General features: G+C 42.1%; 1 long non-coding RNA gene and 1 pseudogene across 1 annotated transcript in view; one reads left to right on the top strand and one right to left on the bottom strand.

The window, feature by feature from the left end:
• LOC141422366 (uncharacterized) overlaps nt 1-12,132 on the top strand; it is a 52,544-nt gene extending 40,412 nt beyond the window's left edge. Inside the window, exons 3-4 of the long non-coding RNA XR_012446913.1 lie at nt 10,531-10,659; nt 11,977-12,132. This is a non-coding gene — a long non-coding RNA (uncharacterized lncRNA). The remainder of the gene's footprint in view (nt 1-10,530; nt 10,660-11,976) is intronic.
• Nucleotides 12,133-20,508: 8,376 nt separating this feature from the next.
• On the bottom strand, nt 20,509-20,980 carry LOC141422367 (non-histone chromosomal protein HMG-14 pseudogene; annotated as a pseudogene).
• Between the last annotated feature and the right edge of the window lie 1,372 nt (nt 20,981-22,352).

Consider the following 22,352-nt stretch of genomic DNA (forward strand, 5'->3'; position numbering starts at 1 on the left):
CGAGAACTTCCCCGTGCTGTCATCCTCCCCAACCACGTGCATTCTAACCGTCCTCAGGGAGTGCGGGTCAAGGTCACAAACCCATGTCATTTAAATAATGTGCTTAGTTTGGACAGTAGGAAGTACTCATTTTTCAATCCAAATTTATTTTTTCTCATATGTGAAAATCAGTAGCCAGGCTTGGTGGCCTACACCTATGATCCCAGCACTTAGGAGGCTGAGGCAGGAGCAAAGTCATGGCTACCCTCAAGAGCTCTTTGGTTGGTCATAGTCTCCACTCTACCTTGAGGTTTCCTGTGTGTTCCCTGTCAGAATTTGGATTTGTGACTTCTAAAAGTGGGTTTATTAAAGAAGTTTCTGCTTTTTCCCAATAAACAGTAGTTGAACACTTACAATGACTAATCATACTCAAAAAAATCCCTGTCCAAATGGAGCTTACAAGTTAGTGTGAGAAGATAGATAATAAACAAATAAGCAAGTCATAGACTGCTAGAAGGGGATTATTTTATGGAAAAAATACAGCAGAGAAGGAGATGGCAAGGGTGGATGGGTGTGGTTAAGGGTGGTGAAAGATTATATCATACAGATATGTCTTGGGAAGGGCATTCCATACAGAGAATAGCAGATGCAAAGGCTCTGAGGCAATCAGACAATTGTAGAAAGAGCTATGGCTGAGGAGAAAGGAAATGCTGTATGCTCTAAATGAGTCAATAGCCCCCTCTGAGCTCACCTTCACATGAAAATGGCACTTTGAGCAAGGAAATTTCCTATGTTCCATTCAGCTCTAACATTTGGGGAGCCCCTTCTCATAAGGAAACATTGGAAGGCATTTGCCAGTGTGGATGTACTCATGGAAATAAAGTCTTAGGATTTCTCTGAAGAGAACAGAATTTGAGAAAGGTGGCTTGCTGGGGTTTGATGACTGACACACATGCACGTGCTCTCTGAGGGCTGAATTTCCCTTGTAGCTGGGACACAGATGAGTTGGAAATGAATGGAACAGGCAGAATGACTGCTATCTGTTTTATTACTGCTCGGGGTTTGGCTTCTGCTGCAACCCTGGTAGATGACAACAGATTGCTTAGCATGACCAAAAGGAGATTGTTTCCTATCTGATCACTTTTGTGTGTATTTGAAGTGGACAAAGATTTTCACTATTGAGAAATCCATCAGCACGAACAGTTTCACCCACCGTCAACTTAGCCTGTTTCTTTTAGTCCCATTCTGCTAACATTCCAGTTCTTTAAAAAGAAAGTCAACCATTGGCAGTTTGGCTTGATAATGGGGGGGAAGGAGGGCAGCGATGGAAACTGGAGATAAATACACATTTCCATGGCCCTTGTGTCTCTTCTGGGGGACTCTTGGGTTTGACAATTTCTTTTTGTGCCTTATGTAGGGGAGTCCATGAGAAATTTCCATCACTGTGGACAAGTATTCTTTAACCAAGACTGCAGACACAGCATATAGGGCTATGTGCCTGGAAGAATTCTGAGAGTTTCCTGAGTTAATTGAAAGTGTCAAAAAATTCCTGTTTTCATGGGAATGATTGGGAATGCAGTGGATATAAGAGGCAGGTAGGGGATGGGATGGGGATGGTATGAAAGAAATGCATTAAGACTGAAGGTCTAGATTTCACCTGACTTGCAAGCCATTGTGTTAACTCACCACACTTCCATGGGTGCTGGCAGACTTCTGGGTCAGAGATAAGGGACTTCATTACTCCCCACCATCAGTAGCCAGAGCGTCAGCATTTAGAACCCATTTTTGGAGGATGGTGTGAAGATGGCCAAGGCATATCTGTACACTGCCTGGAGGGTTGCATTATGGGAGAGGCACTGCGAGCTTTTATAATGGCCTTTAGCTCCAGAGGGAGACATCATCTTGCATAAGTAAGCCATCTTGTACTTTACTCTGGAGATAAAGACTGTTCTCCATGCAAACATCCTGGGAAAGGAAGTCAGGAGGAAAGGCAGTCAGTGCGTCTGCACTGAAACGTCCAGAAATCCAATGGACACATGGCAAAGTCTCTGACTCAAGACGTATTTTGGCCCTAAAGATGCAGGCTGACCCTTTCATTCCCAGATGCCTCAGGTGAGATCATGTCTTCCTTTGGATCATAGTAGCTTTCCCTCTAAATCTCAGCTCTCTTTCTAAATTCTAAATTCTAAATCCCAGGGTATTCATGCCTGTCTGAGATCAAGGCAAAATTAAACCCTTCCAGGGGCAAAGGCTGAGCAGAACATAAAAGACCTATTTACTTCCTGACCAGAGTGTCTCTCTTACTTTGCTGTCATTGCTGGACTAGAAGCAACTGTTGGAAATGCTGACTTCATCTCATTTTTGCTCCAGGTGGGACTGCAGGGGGTACCTGGCTCAATCCTGCAGGGAGGCAGTCTTTTCATTTTAGGCAACCAAGCTCTGGAGAATGAAGCATCTTCTTCAAAATCATTCAATAAAGATGTGGTGGTCTATGGAATGAAGTTTCTGACATTTTTTCCCTGTCAAAGTTTAGACCAGGGGGTCCTTTTCAAACAGACTCAAACTAGAAGGGCTGAGAAGACAAGAGGAAGGGAGGTAGGGAGTCCTTAGAAAATATCTTTCTTTAGCATTTGGCAAGAGAGATACACAATATTCATTTTCTCCTTTTTTAAAGATTAGATTTGTATATTTGCCCAACATTTATTTTATTTTTAATTTAAATTCTTTTCTTTTCCTTTTTTTTTTTGGTGATACCAGGGTTTGAACGCAGGACCTCACACTTGCTAAGCAGGTGCCCTACCACTTGAGCTACACTGCCAGCCCCCTTTTCCTTCATTTTGTTTGCTTGTTTTTTTTTGAGGCAGGATTTTTGCTATTTAGCCCAGGCTGGTCTCACACTTGTGATTCTTCCTTTACTTCTCCAGTGCTGAGATAGTAAGCATGTGCCACTATACCCAGCAATATTTTTAATTATATGTATTTAATGTATACAACATGCTGTGGAATGACTTAGTCAAACTAATTAACATATACATTACCTCACATACTTGTTTTTCTCTTTTGTGGTGAGAACATGTAACATCTACTCTCTTACCGTTTTTCAAGATACTCAACTTAAAAACAAAAACACTGTATTTGCTTGTTTCCTTGAGGTTGGGGTAGTCAATGAGGTGAGTAGAAGTCTCTTCCAGCAAAGTATTTTGGACTTGGCAGGAAACCTTCTCCTTCCCCCACTCCCATTCCTGCCTGGAACATGGCTCCAATGACTAGGGTCACAGGGACAGTCTCATAAGAAACCTCATACGTGGAAATATGAATTATAGATGCTCATACATGGAGCAGAAAGACAGAAGGAGGCTGGCAATTATTATTGAGGCCACCACACTAGCCCTGGAGTAGTGATTTCTGGACTTCTTCAGTAAGAGAGAGAGAGAGAGAGAGAGAGAGAGAGAGAGAGAGAGAGAGAGAGAGAGAGAAGACCTTCTGTTTTTGGTTAAGTTATTATTATTATTATTATTTGGTTTGTTTGTTTTCAATATCGGGCCTTGAACTGAACTCAGGGCCTTGTACTTGCCAGGCAAGTGCTCTACCACTTGAGCTACACCCCCAGCCCTTTTTGCTTTAGTTAGTTTTTAAATAGTGTCTCACATTTATGTTTGGGCTGGCCTGGACTAAGATTCTCATATTTATACTTCCTGAATACTTGGGACGATAGGTATACCTCACCACACTCAGATTTTTGTTGGTTGTGATGGGGTCTTGTGAACTTTTTGACTGGGCTGGCCACAAACCTCAATCCTCCTGATCTCTGCTTCCAGAGTAGCTAAGATTACAGATGTGAGCCATTGCACCTGTACAGAGGCCCATCAATGTATTTTTGAGTTGCAGATGAACATAACTCTTTAACAGACACTGGGTTCTCACTGATGCCTGACTGCAATCCCCAAATGTTGATTGTATCTGGATGAGTTCCTTAGTTAAAAAATGACAGAAGCTTTGGTGACTTTTAGCAAAAAGGGACTAAATATCTTTTAAGAAGGTTGTGGAGCTTCTCACTAAATTAAGGTGATGGTTGAAGAACTCTGCCTGGAACTCCTGAGCACTAGATTGCTTCTAGAAGGCTCTGCTCACTGATCTCTGCAGGGTCCCATGGAAACAATGCACCTAATATTTTGACAGTCCTTGTGTTACTCTCAAGATTCAACATCTCAGGGGAGCAAGTGTCTAATTGGTGGAACCAAGGTCATGTGGCAGCCCTCACCCAAGGTCACATTACTGCCTTCAAACATGTTGACAAGGAAGAAAGCAGCAGAAGCAGCCTCCTGGATGCCCTCAACTTTCACCACTGGAAGACAGGCTCCTGGATTTATTGTTCCATGGGGCTGTGTCTAGTGGGGGTGGAGGCGATGCCCTTTAAGACATGTGAATGCCCTTGGAAGAGACACTATGCTGAGTGGTTCTCTCCCCCACCTCGATTAAAAAATGCATCACATAGGGAGGATTCTGTACTTTCTGTGATGAGGTGCATTGGTCAATATAAAAGGCAGAGACTGTCACAGGCATAAATAGTTCCTTACACATCCTCCTTTTCAGAACGCAGGGCAAGTGCTCCATGTAAAAGAGCTCTTTTAATCTTCTCTGCTACTATAGATGTAAGTGCTATTTCACAGTGGAAACTTGAACCCGTCTATTTCTTTGGCTGCCTCTCCTTCTTCCCTTAACCAGGCTGCAGTTTCCAGTTCACAGTCAGAGGCCCATCTGCAGCAGGTGGAGGCGCCAAGGGTCACCCCATATGGGTAAGTAATCTTGTCCCAATGTGGGGTAAATCAGAGCTCCATGAAGATCAAACGCTGTTCCCAGAGCCATGGGGTGTGATGATGGTGTGGCTAGGCAAATGCAACTGCCAGAGCCTGTGGCTAAGGTGGCTCTGGGTCACCAGCTAAGTAAGGGCTGCCAAAGAGAGTGGCGTCAAAAGACTTCATGAGAAGAGAAACGTGTGATGCAGGAGCCATAGAGACTCCACATTTGCATGGAATATTAGTGAAACATCCAAAAATGCAGCAACCTGGAGACTTGGATCCTCAGAGTCCCTCCAGACTTCAGTTTCTTGTTGCAGCCCTGATTCATACACACCACCAGGAAAGACCATCAGGAAGAGGGTAAAGCCAATGTCTTTCCCTTGCTTAAAAGTCTCCACTGGCTTTCCAGAGCTAGTGGAATGAGACCCATTATCCTCACATGGGCATCTTTCACGACCTGACCTTGCCTTCCTCTGTGTTGTCCTCTTCCCTCATCTTCCCCTGCTGCTTCAGCTGCTCTAGTTAGTATCTTTCAGTTGCTGGAAGCTTATTCCCACGCCTATGCATTTGCTGCCTAGGGATGCTCTGGTCTGCCTCAGAGCTGTGCCTGGTGAGCTCTTCTTTGGCATTCTGGTCTCAGTTTAGCTGTTGCTTGCCCTGACCTGGGATTTCAGGGCCCTGCTGCCTGGTTTCCATGGTTGGCTCTATTGTGTACTCCTGTGTAGTATTTATCAAGCAGTTTATCACTGCGTTATCTCATTTCACTCAGCTGTAAATGGGGATCGTGACAGCATAACATCATATGGTGGTTGTGCAGTTTATAAAAATCAATATATTTGAAGCCCTTATGATAGTGCTTAGGACGCAGTCAGTGCTACACCAGTGCCAGTGGCATTGTTATCAGAGCCCCCACTCAGAGTCACTGTCATACGACCTGGCTCATTTATGTGATAGCAGGGATCACCATTACTTATGGTTGATCTCCTCCAGGCTATTAGCAGGTTGAGTAATTGGAAGCACCCAGAATTCTAAATTTGTTTAGATGGGTAAGGATTGAGCAAGCCCCAGTCAATGGTGGCCTTTTGTGCAATCCTGGGTTTCCCACCTGTGTGGTGAAGGGCTCGACCACACTACTGGTTCTTTTGAGTCACTATATGGGCCTGTTAAAACTAAAGCTACAAATACAGCTGCCATATGACCTAGCAGTCTCACGTGTGTGTACATATGCAAAAGGAATGAAGCAGTATCTCAAAGAGATATTTACACACCAATCCTCATAGCAGTAGATTTCACAGAAGCCAAAAGGTAGAAGCTACCCAAATGTTCACTGAGATGGACACATAAAATATGGTATATACATGCATACAATGGACTAATATTCAGTCAACAAAAAGGAAGAACTCTTTTAACATGCTACAACATGGGTGAACTGTGAGGACATTGTACTAAGTGAAATAAACTAGTCACCAAATACTGTGTGATTCTGTGAGGTCCCTGGAGTAGTCAAAGTCATAGAAACAGAAGGTAGACTGTTGGTTATGAGGGACCAAGGGCAGGAAGAATAAGCAGGGTGTGATTTAAAAGACATTTTAGTTTTGCAAGGAGTGCAGGTTATAGGATCTGTTTAACAATGATTGAATATACCACACTGAACTGGACACTTAATAGTGTCAATGGAAAAATTCTGTTAATGTGTTTTCAAGCCACAATAAAATTAACTTAAAATTAAAGATGAGATTCTGAAGATTCCCTAACTCGATTGGAATGGGTGGGGATCTATAGTTTAAAATTTCCTCTTGGAGATTCTGTCACTGCCACAAAGTTTAAACCTCTGAGTGACACCAAGATGTGTCTTTGGTTTGGGTTGGGGCATTGTACGGAGAAAAGCGCTCCTCGGATCGTCTCGCGGGTCCTCTTTAAGGTTGCAGAATGAATCTACTTCTCTCTATTCCTGTCTCTCACCATTCCCTCTCGCTGGCCCCTCTGGAGCCAGCCTAACAGCTGCTTTACTCGCAGTGTCCACAAGGTGGCGGGCCAGGCACTCGGATTTGGCCGCCGGGGGCGCACAGGCTGTTCGCAGAGGGATGTGCGGTCCCCGCGCTTTTGCGCGGTTTGGGGCGAACCTGCGGCAGAGCGTGGGGTTCCCGCGCTGCTCGGCTAGAGCCGAAGCTCGCGGGTCCGTTTCCTGGGAGCAGGTGGGCGCTGGTTCTCAGGGAAGGATTTGAGTGTTCGCCTTCCTCTCTCCCTCCTTCTCCCCCTCTTTCAAATTCTTAACCGGCCAAAGGCAGAACGGAAGATACTTTGTACTTGAGAACTCACTCCTAAGTGGTGGGGTAGAGGGTGGGGGCGAGTGCGGTGATGCACCACCCTGGGATACGAGTGGGCATTTAAAAAACACACTTCATTGACCCACTTCAGGCCTTGACCCGGCGAGGGGCACACTGAAACAGGGAATAATGTGTGCTTTGGTGACACACGGGGACGGAAAGAGGACTTTTTGCACTTGTTAACGTGCTGTTTGTGCTCAAGCTAGGACCCGTGATGCAAGACTCGTGAAGACTGTGGGGAGCACAGCTTGGGGTCAAACATGGGGGTTGGAATTCCAGTTAAGTCTCTCACAAGCTGTGGCATTTGACACAAGTCCCTCACCCGTGTGACGGGGATAAGAATGCCAGCGTGGTGTGTGGGGCAAGGGGCAAATGACATACGGACTCATTTGTTCACTCATTTAACACGCGCACATTCGAGACCTATTTGCCAGACACCAGTAAGGATCTGAGGATACCAAGATAATTAGACACCCTTCTCTACAGTAGGATAGGAGGCAAACAAGCGGGATGTTTGCAGGTCTGCTGGAGAGCAGGCCTTTTCAGGGTGCTCTGTGGGCTGGGGATTGGCTAAGGGAGGTAGCACGAAAAGGCAGGGAGGGCTGGAGACCCTAGTGAGACAACTGACAACTGAGCTCAGGTAGCATATTGGAGGGTAAACTTGGGGATTGGCGGGCAGTGTTTGCCACTACAAACAGAATGATTTGTCTTTCATTTAAACATGGAGAGCTTTTACTTGCAATTCCAGGTATCTAGCTCCTCTGGAAAAAAAACAAAAACAAAACCAAAAAACAGTTGTGGCTATGCCAAGCCAATATTTACTCATAACACAATGGCCAGAAAGTAAGTAGTGGTTGCCTTCTTGAGAGAGGTGTGTGCTTGCAGTCCCCACAAAACCCAAGTCAGCCTGCTTGGTGATTCTCAGGTCTGCCCCCATGGGCATGGGGGTGTGCAACCTCTGCTGTAAGTGTCTAGAACCAGGGCACTCAGTGGCCTTAAAACTTGAGATTTCCTCACAAGCTGATTAGAATGAAGGAGCTACAGGGCAAAGCCAGGATTCAGTCTTCTGGGGAGACTTTTCATTTCGCAGGTCTTCTCACATTTAGAGTGACGTTCTAGCCATAACTAGGGGCTCAGAGAGTGTCGGAGGCTGGCTGGAGTTACAGTTTGTATGCCAGGTTTTGCTTCTCAGCCATGCTTGGCTTATTTTAGAGAGCCACATGTAAATCTCTCTCTAAAGTACCATTTCCCCAGAATAATAGAGAACTATTGTTGGGGACGTAAGCCTGGGGTTCTATAATAATAGCGTTTCCATGAGGAAAAATCACAGCCCCACGGTGAGCACAGTTGAGAACATGAAACCTACTATTGAGAGATTCTGGTTAAAATAAAGCATTATCCCCTAAGATGGGCCTGTCTGTGGGAGTCTGAGCGAAGCCAGGTGAGAGGGGTTTGCAGGTCCCCACTGGAAATGAGTTAGTGAAACACATCCGTCCAGCCAAAGATGATTAAACTCAATTATGGCACTGTGGGGAAGCCCTAGACTCACCTACCAAGTAGGAGGCAAAAGTGTATAATTCAACATCATAAAGGAGAAGGAGAGAGTTGGGGATGGGGAAGGTGAGGTGAAGGGAGAGGGAGGAAAGAGGCTTCACTGGGAAACCCAGATCCATGCAGACTCAAGAGTGGGGACCAACCACACTCTTGGGCCCCTTTGAAGGTCTCCAGTGTTTGTCACCTGTAGGTGATAGAGGGCCAAGTGAGGCCATCTGAATGGGCCTCATTCTAAGTCAGCAGCCAAGTGATGGGAAGACAGCTGCTGGCATAGGGAGCCTGGAATTTATGGACTTAGAGGGAGACCGCAGGTCCTCCATTCTTGGACAAAATGGGGGCAGGAGCTACCTTTTTCTACTTCTCTCATATTTAATGACCTCTTTGTCCCCACTGCATTAAAAAATCATTGTTTGCAAGCTATTAGAAATCCTCAGAAATATAGAGAATTACATAATTTGAGGATCTTTCAAAAATTCCTCTCAGACCAGTGGCATCACAGTCTCTGAGGACAGAATGAAGGCATCTGTAGTTTTGAAGGCCCGGGCTGGTTCCAGCATGCAGACAAGTGTGGGAGCTCGTGAAGTCACCACATGTTTCTTCCACACATTTCCCACAATAATGAACATGTGGCCAGTCTCCCAAGTCTGCCTACCTTCTCCTCCCAGATTACTTTAAAACAATGTTAAATTTCAATTTACTTAATTCTTAAATGCTTTGATGTATAAGACCTTAACCAAGTAAGTAATCCCAACTGTTTGGGAGGCAGAGATTGGGAGGATCATGTCTGAGGCCACCCAGGGGAAAATGTTAGTAAGACCACATCTCAACCAAAAGCTGGGCATGGTGGTGCATACCCATAATACCAGCTCCTGAGGAATTGTATATAAGGAGATTGAGGTTCAGGTCAACCCCAGACAAAAGTGCTAGACCTTGTTCCCAAAATACTATAGCAAAAAAGTCTGGGAACACGGGTCAAGTGGTAGATGGCCTGCTTAGCATGCATGAGGCCCTGAGTTCAGCCCCCAGCACCATAAAAAAGCAAGCAAAAATATCATTATTATTCCAGAACATAATTAGCAGTGATTGGTAGCATCACTTAACATTCTGTCTTTGCTCAGTTTACTTTTTGAAACATCTCTCTCTCTCTCCTTTTTATTTGCTTTAGTTTGATTCCAAGGAAGAAGTAATGTTTCTCCCCTTATTTTTGAGGTAGCAGAAAAGGTTTACCTTTCTTCAGGGCAGCTAAGGTTTCCAATTCCTTCAAGGATAGTCCTGCTCATGTTTGTGGGGGAGGAGTCAGTCATGAAATTATGTGGTGCTCATATAATCATTCCACGATTGCTGGTTAAATGCATTGTGTTAAATGCTAAGAGACTGGGTCTGCCACCATATTGTTCAGCGATGGTAGGGATTCAAAAATATTTAGTTCAATGATGAAATTATTTGTTTTTGTTATCATTATAGCCAGAGGGCTCATTGCTGATATATTGTGCATTAGTCATGGTTCTCCAGAGAAACAGACCAACAGGATAGAGATTAGAGACATAGGTGATAGATAGATAAACATAAGAAAAAGGTGCTTATTGATTTTGTGATTAGGGAGACTGAGAAATTCTGTGACAGGCCATTTGTAAGCTGGAGTCCTTGGGAGGCCAGTGATGTGGCTCAGTTAAAGTCTGAAGGCCTCTGAAGCTGATGGTGTAATCCTTAGTCCATGACTGAAGGCCTGAGAACCCAGGGAGCCAGTGGTGCAACTCCTGGAGTCCAAAGACCAGGGGTCCTGGAGTTCAGATGTCTCAGACAGGAGAGAAAGATTGCATCCAAGCTCCCAGAGACAGAGATATACTCACCTTTTTCTCTGATGTTTTCAGGAGACCCTCAGACAATTGGATGATGCCTGCCCATATTGAGAATGGATCTTCTCCATCCAGTTCCTTCAGACTCACATGTTAATCTCCTCTGGAAACACCACCACAGACACTCCAAATACTGCTTAACAGGTTCTATGTAGAGTCTTTTATCCTGTCAAATTAACCATCATAGTAAGCAATACCACGTTATCAATCACATTTGCACAAAACCTCCAAATCATGTCTCTTTATTCTGGGGTCTGTGAGCATTTTTTTTTATGTATATCTTAGTTTTTTTAAAAAATTTTTATTTTATTCATATGTGCATACAATGTTTGGGTCATTTCTCCCCCCTTCTCCCCACTCCCTCCTTTACCCCCCCTTACCCCTCGCTACCAGGCAGAAACTATTTTGCCCTTATCTCTGATTTTGTTGAAGAGAGAGTATAAGCAATAATAGGAAGGACCAGGGGTTTTTGCTAGTTGAGATAAGGATCGCTATACAGGGTATTGACTCACATTGATTTCCTGTGCGTGGGTGTTACCTTCTAGGTTAATTCTTTTTGATCTAACTTTTTCTCTAGTTCCTGGTCCCCTTCTCCTATTGGCCTCAGTTGCTTTAAAGTATCTGCTTTAGTTTTTCTGTGTTGAGGGCAACAAATGCTATCTAGTTTTTTAGGTGTCTTACCTATCCTCATCCCTCCCTTGTGTGCTCTTGCTTTCTGTGTGCATTTTTAAAAAACAATTTCAGTGCAGCATCATACAGATTCCCAAAGGAAATGGAACAGCGTGGCAGGGTTAAATCTTAGTATCAGGGAGCAAGGGCAGTCTGAATAGTTGGAATGCAAACATGTTATGTCTAAGCCTTATTCCATCTACGAGGTCTCCACTGTCTCTGTCTATTGAATCCATTGAAAGGATGCTAACCTACAGTGGGAATTGATTGGTTTGAAACTGACCTTCTTTTACTTTTTTGCCCAGCCTTTAAGTGAAACATTTAGAAACAGAGCAATAAAATGTCCAGCGGCAACCAATGTAGTCAAGGAAGAAAGTAGGATCCCAGTAACTCACAAATATTTTAGACTATATTCTGCTTTGCACACTAATGTGTTTATTATAGGAAACTTGAAAAATGTAGAATAAAGAGATAAAGAAATGAAAATCACCCATATCTTACCCTCCAGAGATAACTACCATTATTTACCAGAAAGTGCTGGTATTTCTTTCTAGTCTTTTCCCCCCCAATGCCTAAATATAGATTGTGTTCTCTGAACAAATTAGCTGTTGTTAATTTCTTTAATTTAAATGTACTTAGGATGTTGTGCCTTTATAAGCAATTTCTGATGTGTTTTCTCCTTTGTTTCTTGTTATAATTCTATAAAGGCTACAGAGAAAGGTGTTATTCTAATTGTGCAAGTGAGGAGTCAAGGCCCAGGAAGGTTAAGTGTTTTTTTTTTTTTTTTTAAAGGTTAACAAATGATCCAGGACTCCTCATTTACAATCCAAAGGTCTTTACACCTTGTCCGAGGACTCACTGTGTACAGAGGCATGAATCAAGACTGGGGTCAGAGCTCAAGTGGTAGAGCACTTACCTAGTAAACATAAGGCCCAGTATTGCCCCAAACTCCCCAAACAAAATAAAACAAAACAAATAAAAAAACTCAAAACAAAAGCATGAACCATGAGTGGTAATATCCCTAAGAGCATTTATGGCAGTGGGACTGACTGATCTGTTTCCCCCATCGCTAGAAGATTTGAATCAGTGGACAAATATTCACACACCTTCTGGGACAGTCTAATTATGGATGCCGGAGGGAGGTAGAATATAAAGTGCCATCATGGTTAAGGCAATCCAACCCATATTCTGAATGAGATACTTTGTTAGGCACTTGATTAAATTGTATGTTATGACATTTGACCTCCAGACCCTTAGTCACTCACACATTTCCTAAGGAAAGGCGCCTGACCATTGCTTCTGCTGCCAGAATGCTTTACTTGCTATGGAGTGATCTGTGCCTCAACTCATCTTGTGGGCCCAAGGGTGAGGCTTGATTCTCATTTCAGAATCCCAAATGATGTAAGGAAGTTTCTTCAAAGTGTTCACATTTCCTCAATGTTCACAGTGGAATATGACTATGACCTGGTATAAAAAGATGAATAGATTTACCAGTGATCTGCTGATCTCTCAAGAGTCTAGACACAGTAATAGCAAAAGCCACATGTTAACTGAAATTATGAGGGAGTCAAAAGCTTGAATCTGTTGGTAGGGAGAAAAAATTATGGATTCTAGGGAGAATCAAAGGTGCCATGGAGGGGAGGGAGTCAGAGGGAGAGGCCAGGTTACAGAGTTGCCTGTGTCTGGGATTTCCACGTTCTTGTGTATTCCCTGTGTACCTGACAATGACTTTCTTCACCTACTGCCACTCTTGAGGTAACCTACTTGGGTCTCTTATCTTTGCAACCAAGCAAGGCAGGTAGTCTGAACTGTCACAAATTCATACCCTGAGAGATGGGAACAGACTTCTGGAAGGCCTGGCTTGACTTCACTAGGCCTTCCAGTTTTTCAGGTAAGGGAGCTGAAGCTGCCAAGGGGAGAGGACTTGGCTCAGGCCAGCTGGTCTCCTGACTGTAATCCAGGTTCCCTGCTATCTCCAGGCTGTGCTTCTGTGGTTTCTTCTTGCATCCTTGGCTTCTAGTCATATCCTTCACTTTGAGGTCTAGGCTCATGCTTTCTATGCTCTTTTCTTTCTCTTCCTTTTGCGTTGTATATGGCTAAATACTGAATAGGTGTTCAGTAAGTACTTGATACACTGGCTTACACTGTAGGATTAAAGAACAGTCCTTGATCAGATGTATCTTTGGCAAATACTTTTCTTTTGTGGCTTTTCCTTTTATTCTCTCAACAGTACTTTGCAGAGTAAACTTCTGCTACGAGGCAGAAACTATTTTGCCCTTATCTCTAATTTTGTTGAAGAGAGAGTATAAGCAATAATAGGAAGGACCAAGGGTTTTTGCTAGTTGAGATAAAGATAGCTATACAGGGAGTTTACTTGCATTGCTTTCCTGTATATGTGTGTTATATTCTAAATTAATTCTTCTCTAACCTTTTTCTAGGTCCTGGTCCCCTTCTCCTATTGACCTCTGTCACTTTAAATTTTCTGCATTAGTTCCTTTGCATTAAGGACATCAAAAGCTATCTTATTTTTTTGGGTTTCTTGCCTATCCTCATACCTCCCTTGTGTGCTCATCCCATCATGTGATCAAAGTCCAATCCCCTTGTTGTGTTTGCCCTTGATCTAAAGTCCGCATATGAAGGAGAACATACGATTTTTGGTCTTCTGGGTCTGGCTAATCTTGCTTGGGATGATGTTCTCCAGTTCCATCCATTTACCTGCAAATGATAAGATTTCATTCTTCTTCACGGATGAGTAGTATTCCATTGTGTATAAATTCCATATTTTAAAAATCCATTCATCAATAGTGGGGCATCTTGGTTGTTTCCACAATTTAGCTATTGTGAATAGTGCTGCAATAAACATGGGTGTCCAGGTGCCTCTTAACCTGTTGCATTTCTTTTATATTCCCATGAGTGGTATTGATAGATCATATGGCAGATCTATGTTTAGATTTTTAAGAAGCTTCCAAATTTTTTTCCAGAGTGGTTGTACTAGTTTGCATTCCCACCAGCGGTGTAAGAGGGTTCCTTTTTCCCCACATCCTCACCAACACCTGTTGTTGGTGGTGTTTCTAATGATGGCTATTCTAACACGGGTGAGGTGGAATCTTAGTGTGGTTTTAATTTGCATTTCCTTTATTGCTAGAGATGGTGAGCATTTTTTCATGTGTTTTTTGGCCATTTGAATTTCTTCTTTTGAGAAAGTTCTGTTTAGTTCAGTTGCCCATTTCTTCATTGGTTCATTGATTTTAGGAGAGTTTAGTTTCTTAAATTCCCTGTATATTCTGGTTATCAGTCCTTTGTCTGATGTGTAGCTGGCAAATATTTTCTCTCACTCTGTGGGTGTTCTCTTCAGTTTAGAGACCATTTCTTTTGTTGAGCAGAAGCTTTTTAGTTTTATGAAGTCCCATTTATCTATGCTATCTTTTAGTTGCTGAACTGCTGCTGGGGTTCTATTGAGAAAGTCTTGCCCATACTTATTAGTTCCAGAGTATTTACTACTCTTTCCTGTACCAACTTTAGAGTTTGGGGTCTGATATTAAGGTCCTTGATCCATTTTGCGTTAATATTGGTATAGGGTGATATACATGGATCTAGTTTCAGTTTTTTGCAGACTGCTAACCAGTGTTCCCAGCAGTTTTTGTTGAAGAGGCTGCTATTTCTCCATCATATATTTTTAGCTCCTTTGTCAAAGACAAGTTGGTTATAGTTGTGTGGCTTCATATCTGGGTCCTCTATTCTGTTCCACTGGTTTTCATGTCTGTTTTTGTGCCAGTACCATGCTGTTTTTATTGTTATTGCTTTGTAATATAGTTTGAAGTCAGGTATCGTGATACCTCCTGCATTGTTCTTTTGACTGAGTATTGCCTTGGCTATTCGTGGCCTCTTGTGTTTCCATATAAATTTCATGGTAGATTTTTCATTGGAATTTTGATGGGAATTGCATTAAACATGTAGATTACTTTTGGGAGTATTGACATTTTTACTATGTTGATTCTACCAATCCATGAGCATGGGAGATCTCTCCACTTTCTATAGTCTTCCTCAATCTCTTTCTTCAGAAGTGTGTAGTTTTCCTTGTAGAGGTCTTTCACATCTTTTGTTAGGTTTACACCTAGGTATTTGATTTTTTTTGAGGCTATTGTAAATGGAATTGTTTTCATACATTCTTTTTCAGTTTGCTCATTTTTAATGTATAGAAATGCTAATGATTTTTCTATGTTGATTTTACATCCTGCTACCTTGCTATAGCTATTGATGATGTCTAGAAGCTTCTGAGTAGAGTTTTTTGGGTCTTTAAGGTATAGGATCATGTCATCTGCAAATAGGGATATTTTGACAGTTTCTTTACCTATTTGTATTCCTTTTATTCCTTCTTCTTGCCTAATTGCTCTGGCTAGGAATTCCAGTACTATGTTGAATAGGAGTGGAGATAGTGGGCATCCTTGTCTGGTTCCTGATTTTACAGGGAATGGTTTCAGTTTTTCTTCATTAAGTATAATGCTGGCTGTAGGTTTGACATATATAGCTTTTATAATGTTGAAGTACTTTCCTTCTATTCCTAGTTTTCTCAGAGCTTTTATCATGAAATGATGTTGGATCTTATCAAAGGCTTTTTCTGCATCTATTGAGATGATCAAGTGATTTTTGTTTTTGCTTCTGTTAATGTGGTGTATTACATTTATTGATTTTCGTATGTTGAACCACCCCTGTATCCCTGGGATGAAGCCTACTTGGTTGTGGTGAATAATCTTTTTGATGTGTTGTTGAATTCGGTTTGCCATTATTTTGTTGAGGATTTTTGCATCAATGTTCATTAAGGAGATTGGCCTATAGTTCTCCTTTTTGGAGGTGTCTTTGCCTGGTTTTGGGATAAGTGTAATACTGGCTTCATAAAATGTGTTTGGCAGTTTTCCTTCCCTTTCTATTTCGTGGAACAGTTTAAGGAGGGTTGGTATCAGTTCTTCTTTAAAGGTCTGATAGAATTCAGCAGAGAATCCATCAGGTCCTGGACTTTTCTTTTGGGGAGACTCTTGATTGCTGCTTCAATTTCATTTTGTGTTATAGATCTATTCAGGTGATTAATTTCCTCTTGGTTCAATTTTGGATGTTTGTATATATCTAGAAATCTGTCCATTTCTTCAAGATTTTCAAATTTATTGGAGTTCTCAAAGTAGTCTCTGATGATTTCCTGGACTTCCATGGTGTTTGTTGTTATCTCCCCTTTTGCATTCTGATTCTACTAATTTGGGTTTTTTCTTTCCTCATTTTAGTCAGATTTACCTGGGGTCTATAAATCTTGTTTATTTTTTCAAAGAACCAACTTTTTGTTTCATTAATTCTTTGTATGTTATTTTTGGTTTCTATTTCGTTGATTTCAGCTCTTATTTTTATTATTTCTCTCCTTCTATTTGTTTTGGGATTTGCTTGTTCTTGTTTTTCTAAGAGTTTGAGATGTATTATTAGGTCATTGATTTGGGATCTTTCAGTCATTTTAATATATGCACTCATGGCTATAAACTTTCCTCTCAGGACTGCCTTGGCTGTGTCCCATAGTGTCCGGTAGGTTGTGTTTTCATTTTCATTGACTTCCAGGAACTCTTTAATTTCCTCTTTTATTTCATCAATGATCTATTCTTCATTAAGTAATGAGTTATTTAGTTTCCAGCTGTTTGCATGTTTTTTGTATTTACTTTTGTTGTTGAGTTCTACTTTTACTACATTGTGATCAGATAGTATGCATGTAAGAATTTCTATTTTCTAATATTTGCTGAGGCTTGCTTTGTGCCCTAGGATATGATCTATTTTGGAGAAGGTTCCATGGGCTGCTGAGAAGAATGTATATTGTGTAGAGGTTGGATGAAATGTTCTGTAGACATCAACTAGGTCCATTTGATCTATTGCATATTTTAGATCTTGGATTACTTTATTGATTTTTTGTTTGGATGACCTATCTATTGATGATAATGAGGTGTTAAAGTCTCCCACAACCACTGTGTTGGCGTTTATATATGCTTTTAGGTCTTTCAGGGTATGTTTGATGAAATTGGATGCATTGACATTGGGTGCATATAGGTTGATAATTATTATTTCCTTTTGGTCTATTTCCTCTTTTATTAGTATGGAATGTCCTTTTTATCTCGTTTGATCAATGTAGATTTGAAGTCTACTTTGTCAGAGATAAGTATTGCTACTCCTGCCTGTTTTCGGGGGCCATTGGCTTGGTAAATCTTCTTCCAGCCTTTCATCCTAAGCCTATGCTTATTTCTGTCAATGAGATGGGTGTCCTGTAAGCAACAAATTGTTGGATCTTCCTTTCTAATCCATTTCATCAAGTGGTGCCTTTTAATGGGTGAATTAAATCCGTTAACATTAAGCGTTAGTACTGATAGGTATGTGGTGATTCCTGTCATTTAGTTGTCTTAGTTGTTTGAAGGTTTGATTGTGTGTACCTAAGTTGAGGTTACTCTCTACTGTCTTGCTTTTTCTTTTCCTGTGGTTTGGTGCTGCCTGTCTTTTCATGGTTAAGTTGGGTTTCACTTTCTGTGTGCAGAATCCCTTGAATAATCTTTTGTAGTGGTGGCTTTGTGGTCACCTATTGTTTTAGTTTCTGCTTATCATGGAAGACTTTTATTGCTCCATCTATTTTGAATGATAGCTGTGCTGGGTAGAGTATCCTGGGGTCGAAGTTATTTTCATTCAGTGCCTGGAAGATCTCACCCCATGCTCTTCTTGCTTTTAATGTTTCTGTTGAGAAGTCTGCTGTGATTTTGATGGGTTTACCTTTGTATGTTACTTGTTCTTTCTCTCTTACAGCCTTCAATATTCTTTCCTTAGTTTCTGAACTTGTTGTTTTAATGATGATATGTCGTGGGGTAGTTCTATTTTGATCTGGTCTGTTTGGTGTCCTGGAGGCCTCTTGCATCTGAATGGGAATATCTTTCTCTAGATTTGGGAAATTTTCCATTATTATTTTGTTGAATAGATTACGCATTCCCTTCGCTTGCACCTCTTCTCCTTCTTCGATGCCCATGATTCTCAAATTTGGTCTTTTGATGGAGTCAGTGAGTTCTTGCATTTTCTTTTCACAGGTCTTGAGTTGTTTAATTAATAGTTCTTCAGTTTTTCCTTTAATTACCATTTCATCTTCATGTTCTGAGATTCTGTCTTCTGTTTGTTCTATTCTGCTGGATTGGCCTTCCGTTTTGTTTTGCAGTTCTGTTTCATTCTTTTTTCTGAGGTTTTCCATATCCTGGGTGGTTTCCTCTTTAATGTTGTCTGTTTTTGTCCTGAGTTCATTTATCCATTTATTCATCGTGTTCTCTGTTTCACTTTGGTGTTTATACAGTGCTTCTATGGTTTCCTTTATTTCTTCTTTTGCTTTTTCAAATTCTCTATTTTTGTTGTCTTGGAATTTCTTGAGTGTCTCCTGTACATTTTGGTTGACCCTATCCAGTATCATCTCTATAAAATTCTCATTGAGTACCTGTAGTATGTCTTCTTTTAAATTATTCTTGTGGGCTTCATTGGGTCTTTGGCATAGTTTATCTTCATTTTGTTGGAGTCTGGAGCTGAGTTTCTGTTTTCTTCATTCCCCTCTGGTTCCTGTACTAATTTTTTGCTGTGGGGAAACTGGTTTCCCTGTTTTTTCTGTCTTCCCATCATTGTCTTTAGTGTTGTTACTGTCCCTATTCTGTGTGCAATTAAGTATTTTCTAGCTTGTAATAATAATAATGGTAATATTTAGAATGGAAGGGTGAGCTGAGATGGAAAGCAAGAAGTTAAAGAAAAGAGGAAAACAAATACACAGACAAGAGGGAGAAAACAGAACAAGGTTTCAGACAAGAAAGTTTCAAAGGTATAAAGAGGGAGCATTAGTGTACTAATTGACAGTAAGCTGAACAGACATTAGAGAGACAGAGAGGATTGAAAATCAAAAATAAAAAAAATAAAGATAAGAATAAAAATAAAAAATAAGTAAATAAAAGAAATATCTATATATAAAAATAAGTTAAAATAAAATCAAAAATAGAAAATTAAAAAAAAAAACCAAAAAACCAAAAAACCTCCAAGTTCAAATGCAATGAAGTTTCAGTCTTAATAATTTGGGTGTCTGTCTCAGTCTCCAATTCTGGAGATGGTGCCTCAGATGTTGTTCTGTAGTTGTCTCATCAAAGGGGATGCATAAAGTAGAACAAAACTACACATACACACACACACACACACACACACACACACACAAAACCCCACCTAGTGTCCCAAGTTCAAATGCAATACAGTTTCAGTAAGTTTTTCAGCATGCAGGTGTAATTCGGTTGTTCTCTCATCAAAGGTAGGGAGAAAAAGAAAAAAAAGAGTCTGGAGACAGTTCTGAGAATAGTATCTGCAGCTGTGGCTTGCCTGCCCGCTGCTGTCAGCCTGCTGTTGCTGCAGGTGTTATTTATGCAGATCTCTGGGGTGAGCTTAGCAGTCACCTGGCCCCTCAGGCTTTGTTTGCTCAGAGTTCTCCTGTGTGGGAGCCTCTGTTACAAGCTTTTGCCTTTCCAAGCACTGGGAAAGGTGACACTGCACCCGCATTGTCAGGCCTGCGTGTTTATTTACAGTTCATGTGGGAGATGGGTCTTCCCCCCTCTCCTGTGGAGTTTTCCTCCCATTGCCACTTTCACAAGCTTTCCTGGTCCTGATTACTGGGCGGTGATGCTGCTCCTGCCAGCCACCATGTTTGTTTACAGTTCACGTGGGAAGTGGGTCTTCCCTCCTCTCCTGTGGAGTTTTCCTCCCTCCGCCACTCTCACAAGCTTTCCCACTCCAGGTTGCTGGGTGCACACCCCAGCTCCCGCCAGAGCCTCTCTGGCCCGCCCAGCTTGTTTATTTACAGTCCTGGGAGGGATTCCCTTCCCCCAATCTTTGACGCTCAGGGTGCCCCACCCTCTTTCCCGTGTGTCTTTATTGTTCTTATTGCTTATTTTCAATTTCTCTTTTTTCCCCGGGTGGAGGTCAGTCTGTCCAGGGGGCCATGCTGCTCTGGCCCAGGCTTGTCCGTGGGAGTACCGCGGTACTGTGAAGGTCACCTGGTCCGTGTCTTCCCAAGCCATCTGTGCGCAGGCGACTGGTGGCCCGGGGGCCCTCCTGGTTTCTCCATTTACCGTGAAGTGGAGATTCTCTGCGCCTGCTGGAGGTGTGGAGGGGTCAAAGTTATGCCTCTTCTCAGTGATTTTGCCTGCAAAATGTGTCTCCAGCGTCTCTCCAAGATTTCACTATAGGAGGCTCACTTTCTGCTTCCTCCCTCTAGCCGCCATCTTGGAATCTTGCCGTGATTTCACTTCTTAAAAAAATCATTTACACTTAAAAAATGGGATGAGGTGGGATTCCCTCCTTTTTAAAAATGTTTCTAGAGCTACTAAAAAACTTGTATCTACAAAATAGTTGATAAAAATATTCCTCTGGATTGTACAAGAAGGGAGACGGGGAGTACTGGTGAGATGTGGTGTGTGATTAGTCAGCCGTGGCTTCTTTCTCTTCTGCATCGTCAGAAGCTGCACTCTCCTCATTTTTATTTTCTCCATTTTCTGCAGGTAAATCTTCTTTCTTGGTTAGCCACTTCAGCTTGTTTTCCCTTTGCTTCCCTTTTTCCTTTTGCTTGCACTTTCTTGTCTGAAGACTTCTCCTTCCCTGCTGCCTTTTTGGGCTTCGACTCCACCTTTGCAGGTGCAGGCTTAGCTGACAACCTTGCCGACCTCCTCTTGTGCTCTTCCTTTGCCATGCCTTTGGCTGAGCTGACCTTCCTCTTGGGCATGATGGCGGCACAGGGGGGAGCGTGTGACAGTTGGGGGTGGGGTCTGTGGAGCGTGAGAGCCTTCCCAGAGGATGCTGCCTGGCTGCTGCTGCTTCTCCCGCAGCCAGAGCTGCTAGGACCTGTGGCAGGGGCGGTGGGAGAACCAGATGGAACCAGATTGGAGCCCGCCCCCTCCTCCCCCTCCACGCCCCCACCAGCCAGGCCGCCCCTGCCCCCATTGGCTGAGGGGCCCACCGCACCAGCATGTGCCTCAGCCTGCACCCCGAATAGGTGAGGCAGCCCGTCACCTGACCCTGTGCCCCATCCCTGTTCCTGGCCCCCAACCTGGGCCGGTGTCGTGCAGGCCCCAGACCCTGGAGAAGGGCTCCACTTTCTATAGTCTTCCTCAATCTCTTTCTTCAGGGGTTTATAGTTTTTCTTGTAGAAGTCATTTCATCTTTTGTTAAGTTTACTCCTAGGCGTTTGATTTTTTTTTTGAGGCTATTGTAAATGGAATTTTTTTCACATATTCTTTCTCAGTTTGTTCATTGTTAGTGTATAGAAATGTTAATGATTTTTCTATGTTGATTTTATATCTTGTTACCTTGCTATAGCTGTTGATGGTGTCTAGGAGCTTTTGAGTAGAGTTGTTTGGGTCTTTAAGGTATAAGATCATATAATCTGCAAATAGGGATATTTTGACAGTTTCTTTACCTATTTGTATTCCTTTTATTTCTTCTTCTTGCCTAATTGCTCTTGCTAGGCATTCCAGTACTATGTTGAATAGGAATGGAGATAGTGGGCATCTTTGTCTCATTCCTGATTTTAGAGGGAATGGTTTCAGTTTTTCTCCATTAAGTATAATGCTGGCTGTAGGTTTGTCACATATAGCTTTTATAATGTTGAGGTACTTTCCTTTTATTCCTAGTTTTCTTAGAGCTTTTATCATGAAATGGTGTTGGATCTTATCAAAAGCTTTTTCTGCATCTATTGAGATGATCAAGTGGTTTTTGTCTTTGCTTCTGTTAATGTGGTGTATTACATTTATTGATTTTCATATGTTGAACCACCCCTGCATTTCTGGGATGAAGCCTACTTGGTTGTGGTGAATGAGCTTTTTGATGTGTTGTTGAATTGGGTTTGCCATTATTTTATTGAGGATTTTTGCATCAATGTTCATTAAGGAGATTGACCTATAGTTCTCCTTTTTGGAGGTGTCTTTGCCTGGTTTTGGGATGATTGCAATACTGGCTTCATAAAATGTGTTTGGCAGTTTTCCTTCCCTTTCTATTTTGTGGAACAGTTTAGGGAGGGTTGATATTAGTTCTTTTTTAAAGGTCTGATAGAATTCAGCAGAGAATCCATCAGGTCCTGGACTTTTCTTTTTGGGGAG

The sequence above is a fragment of the Castor canadensis genome, chromosome 4 (genome assembly GCF_047511655.1).
Source record: "Castor canadensis chromosome 4, mCasCan1.hap1v2, whole genome shotgun sequence".
NCBI lineage: Eukaryota > Metazoa > Chordata > Mammalia > Rodentia > Castoridae > Castor > Castor canadensis.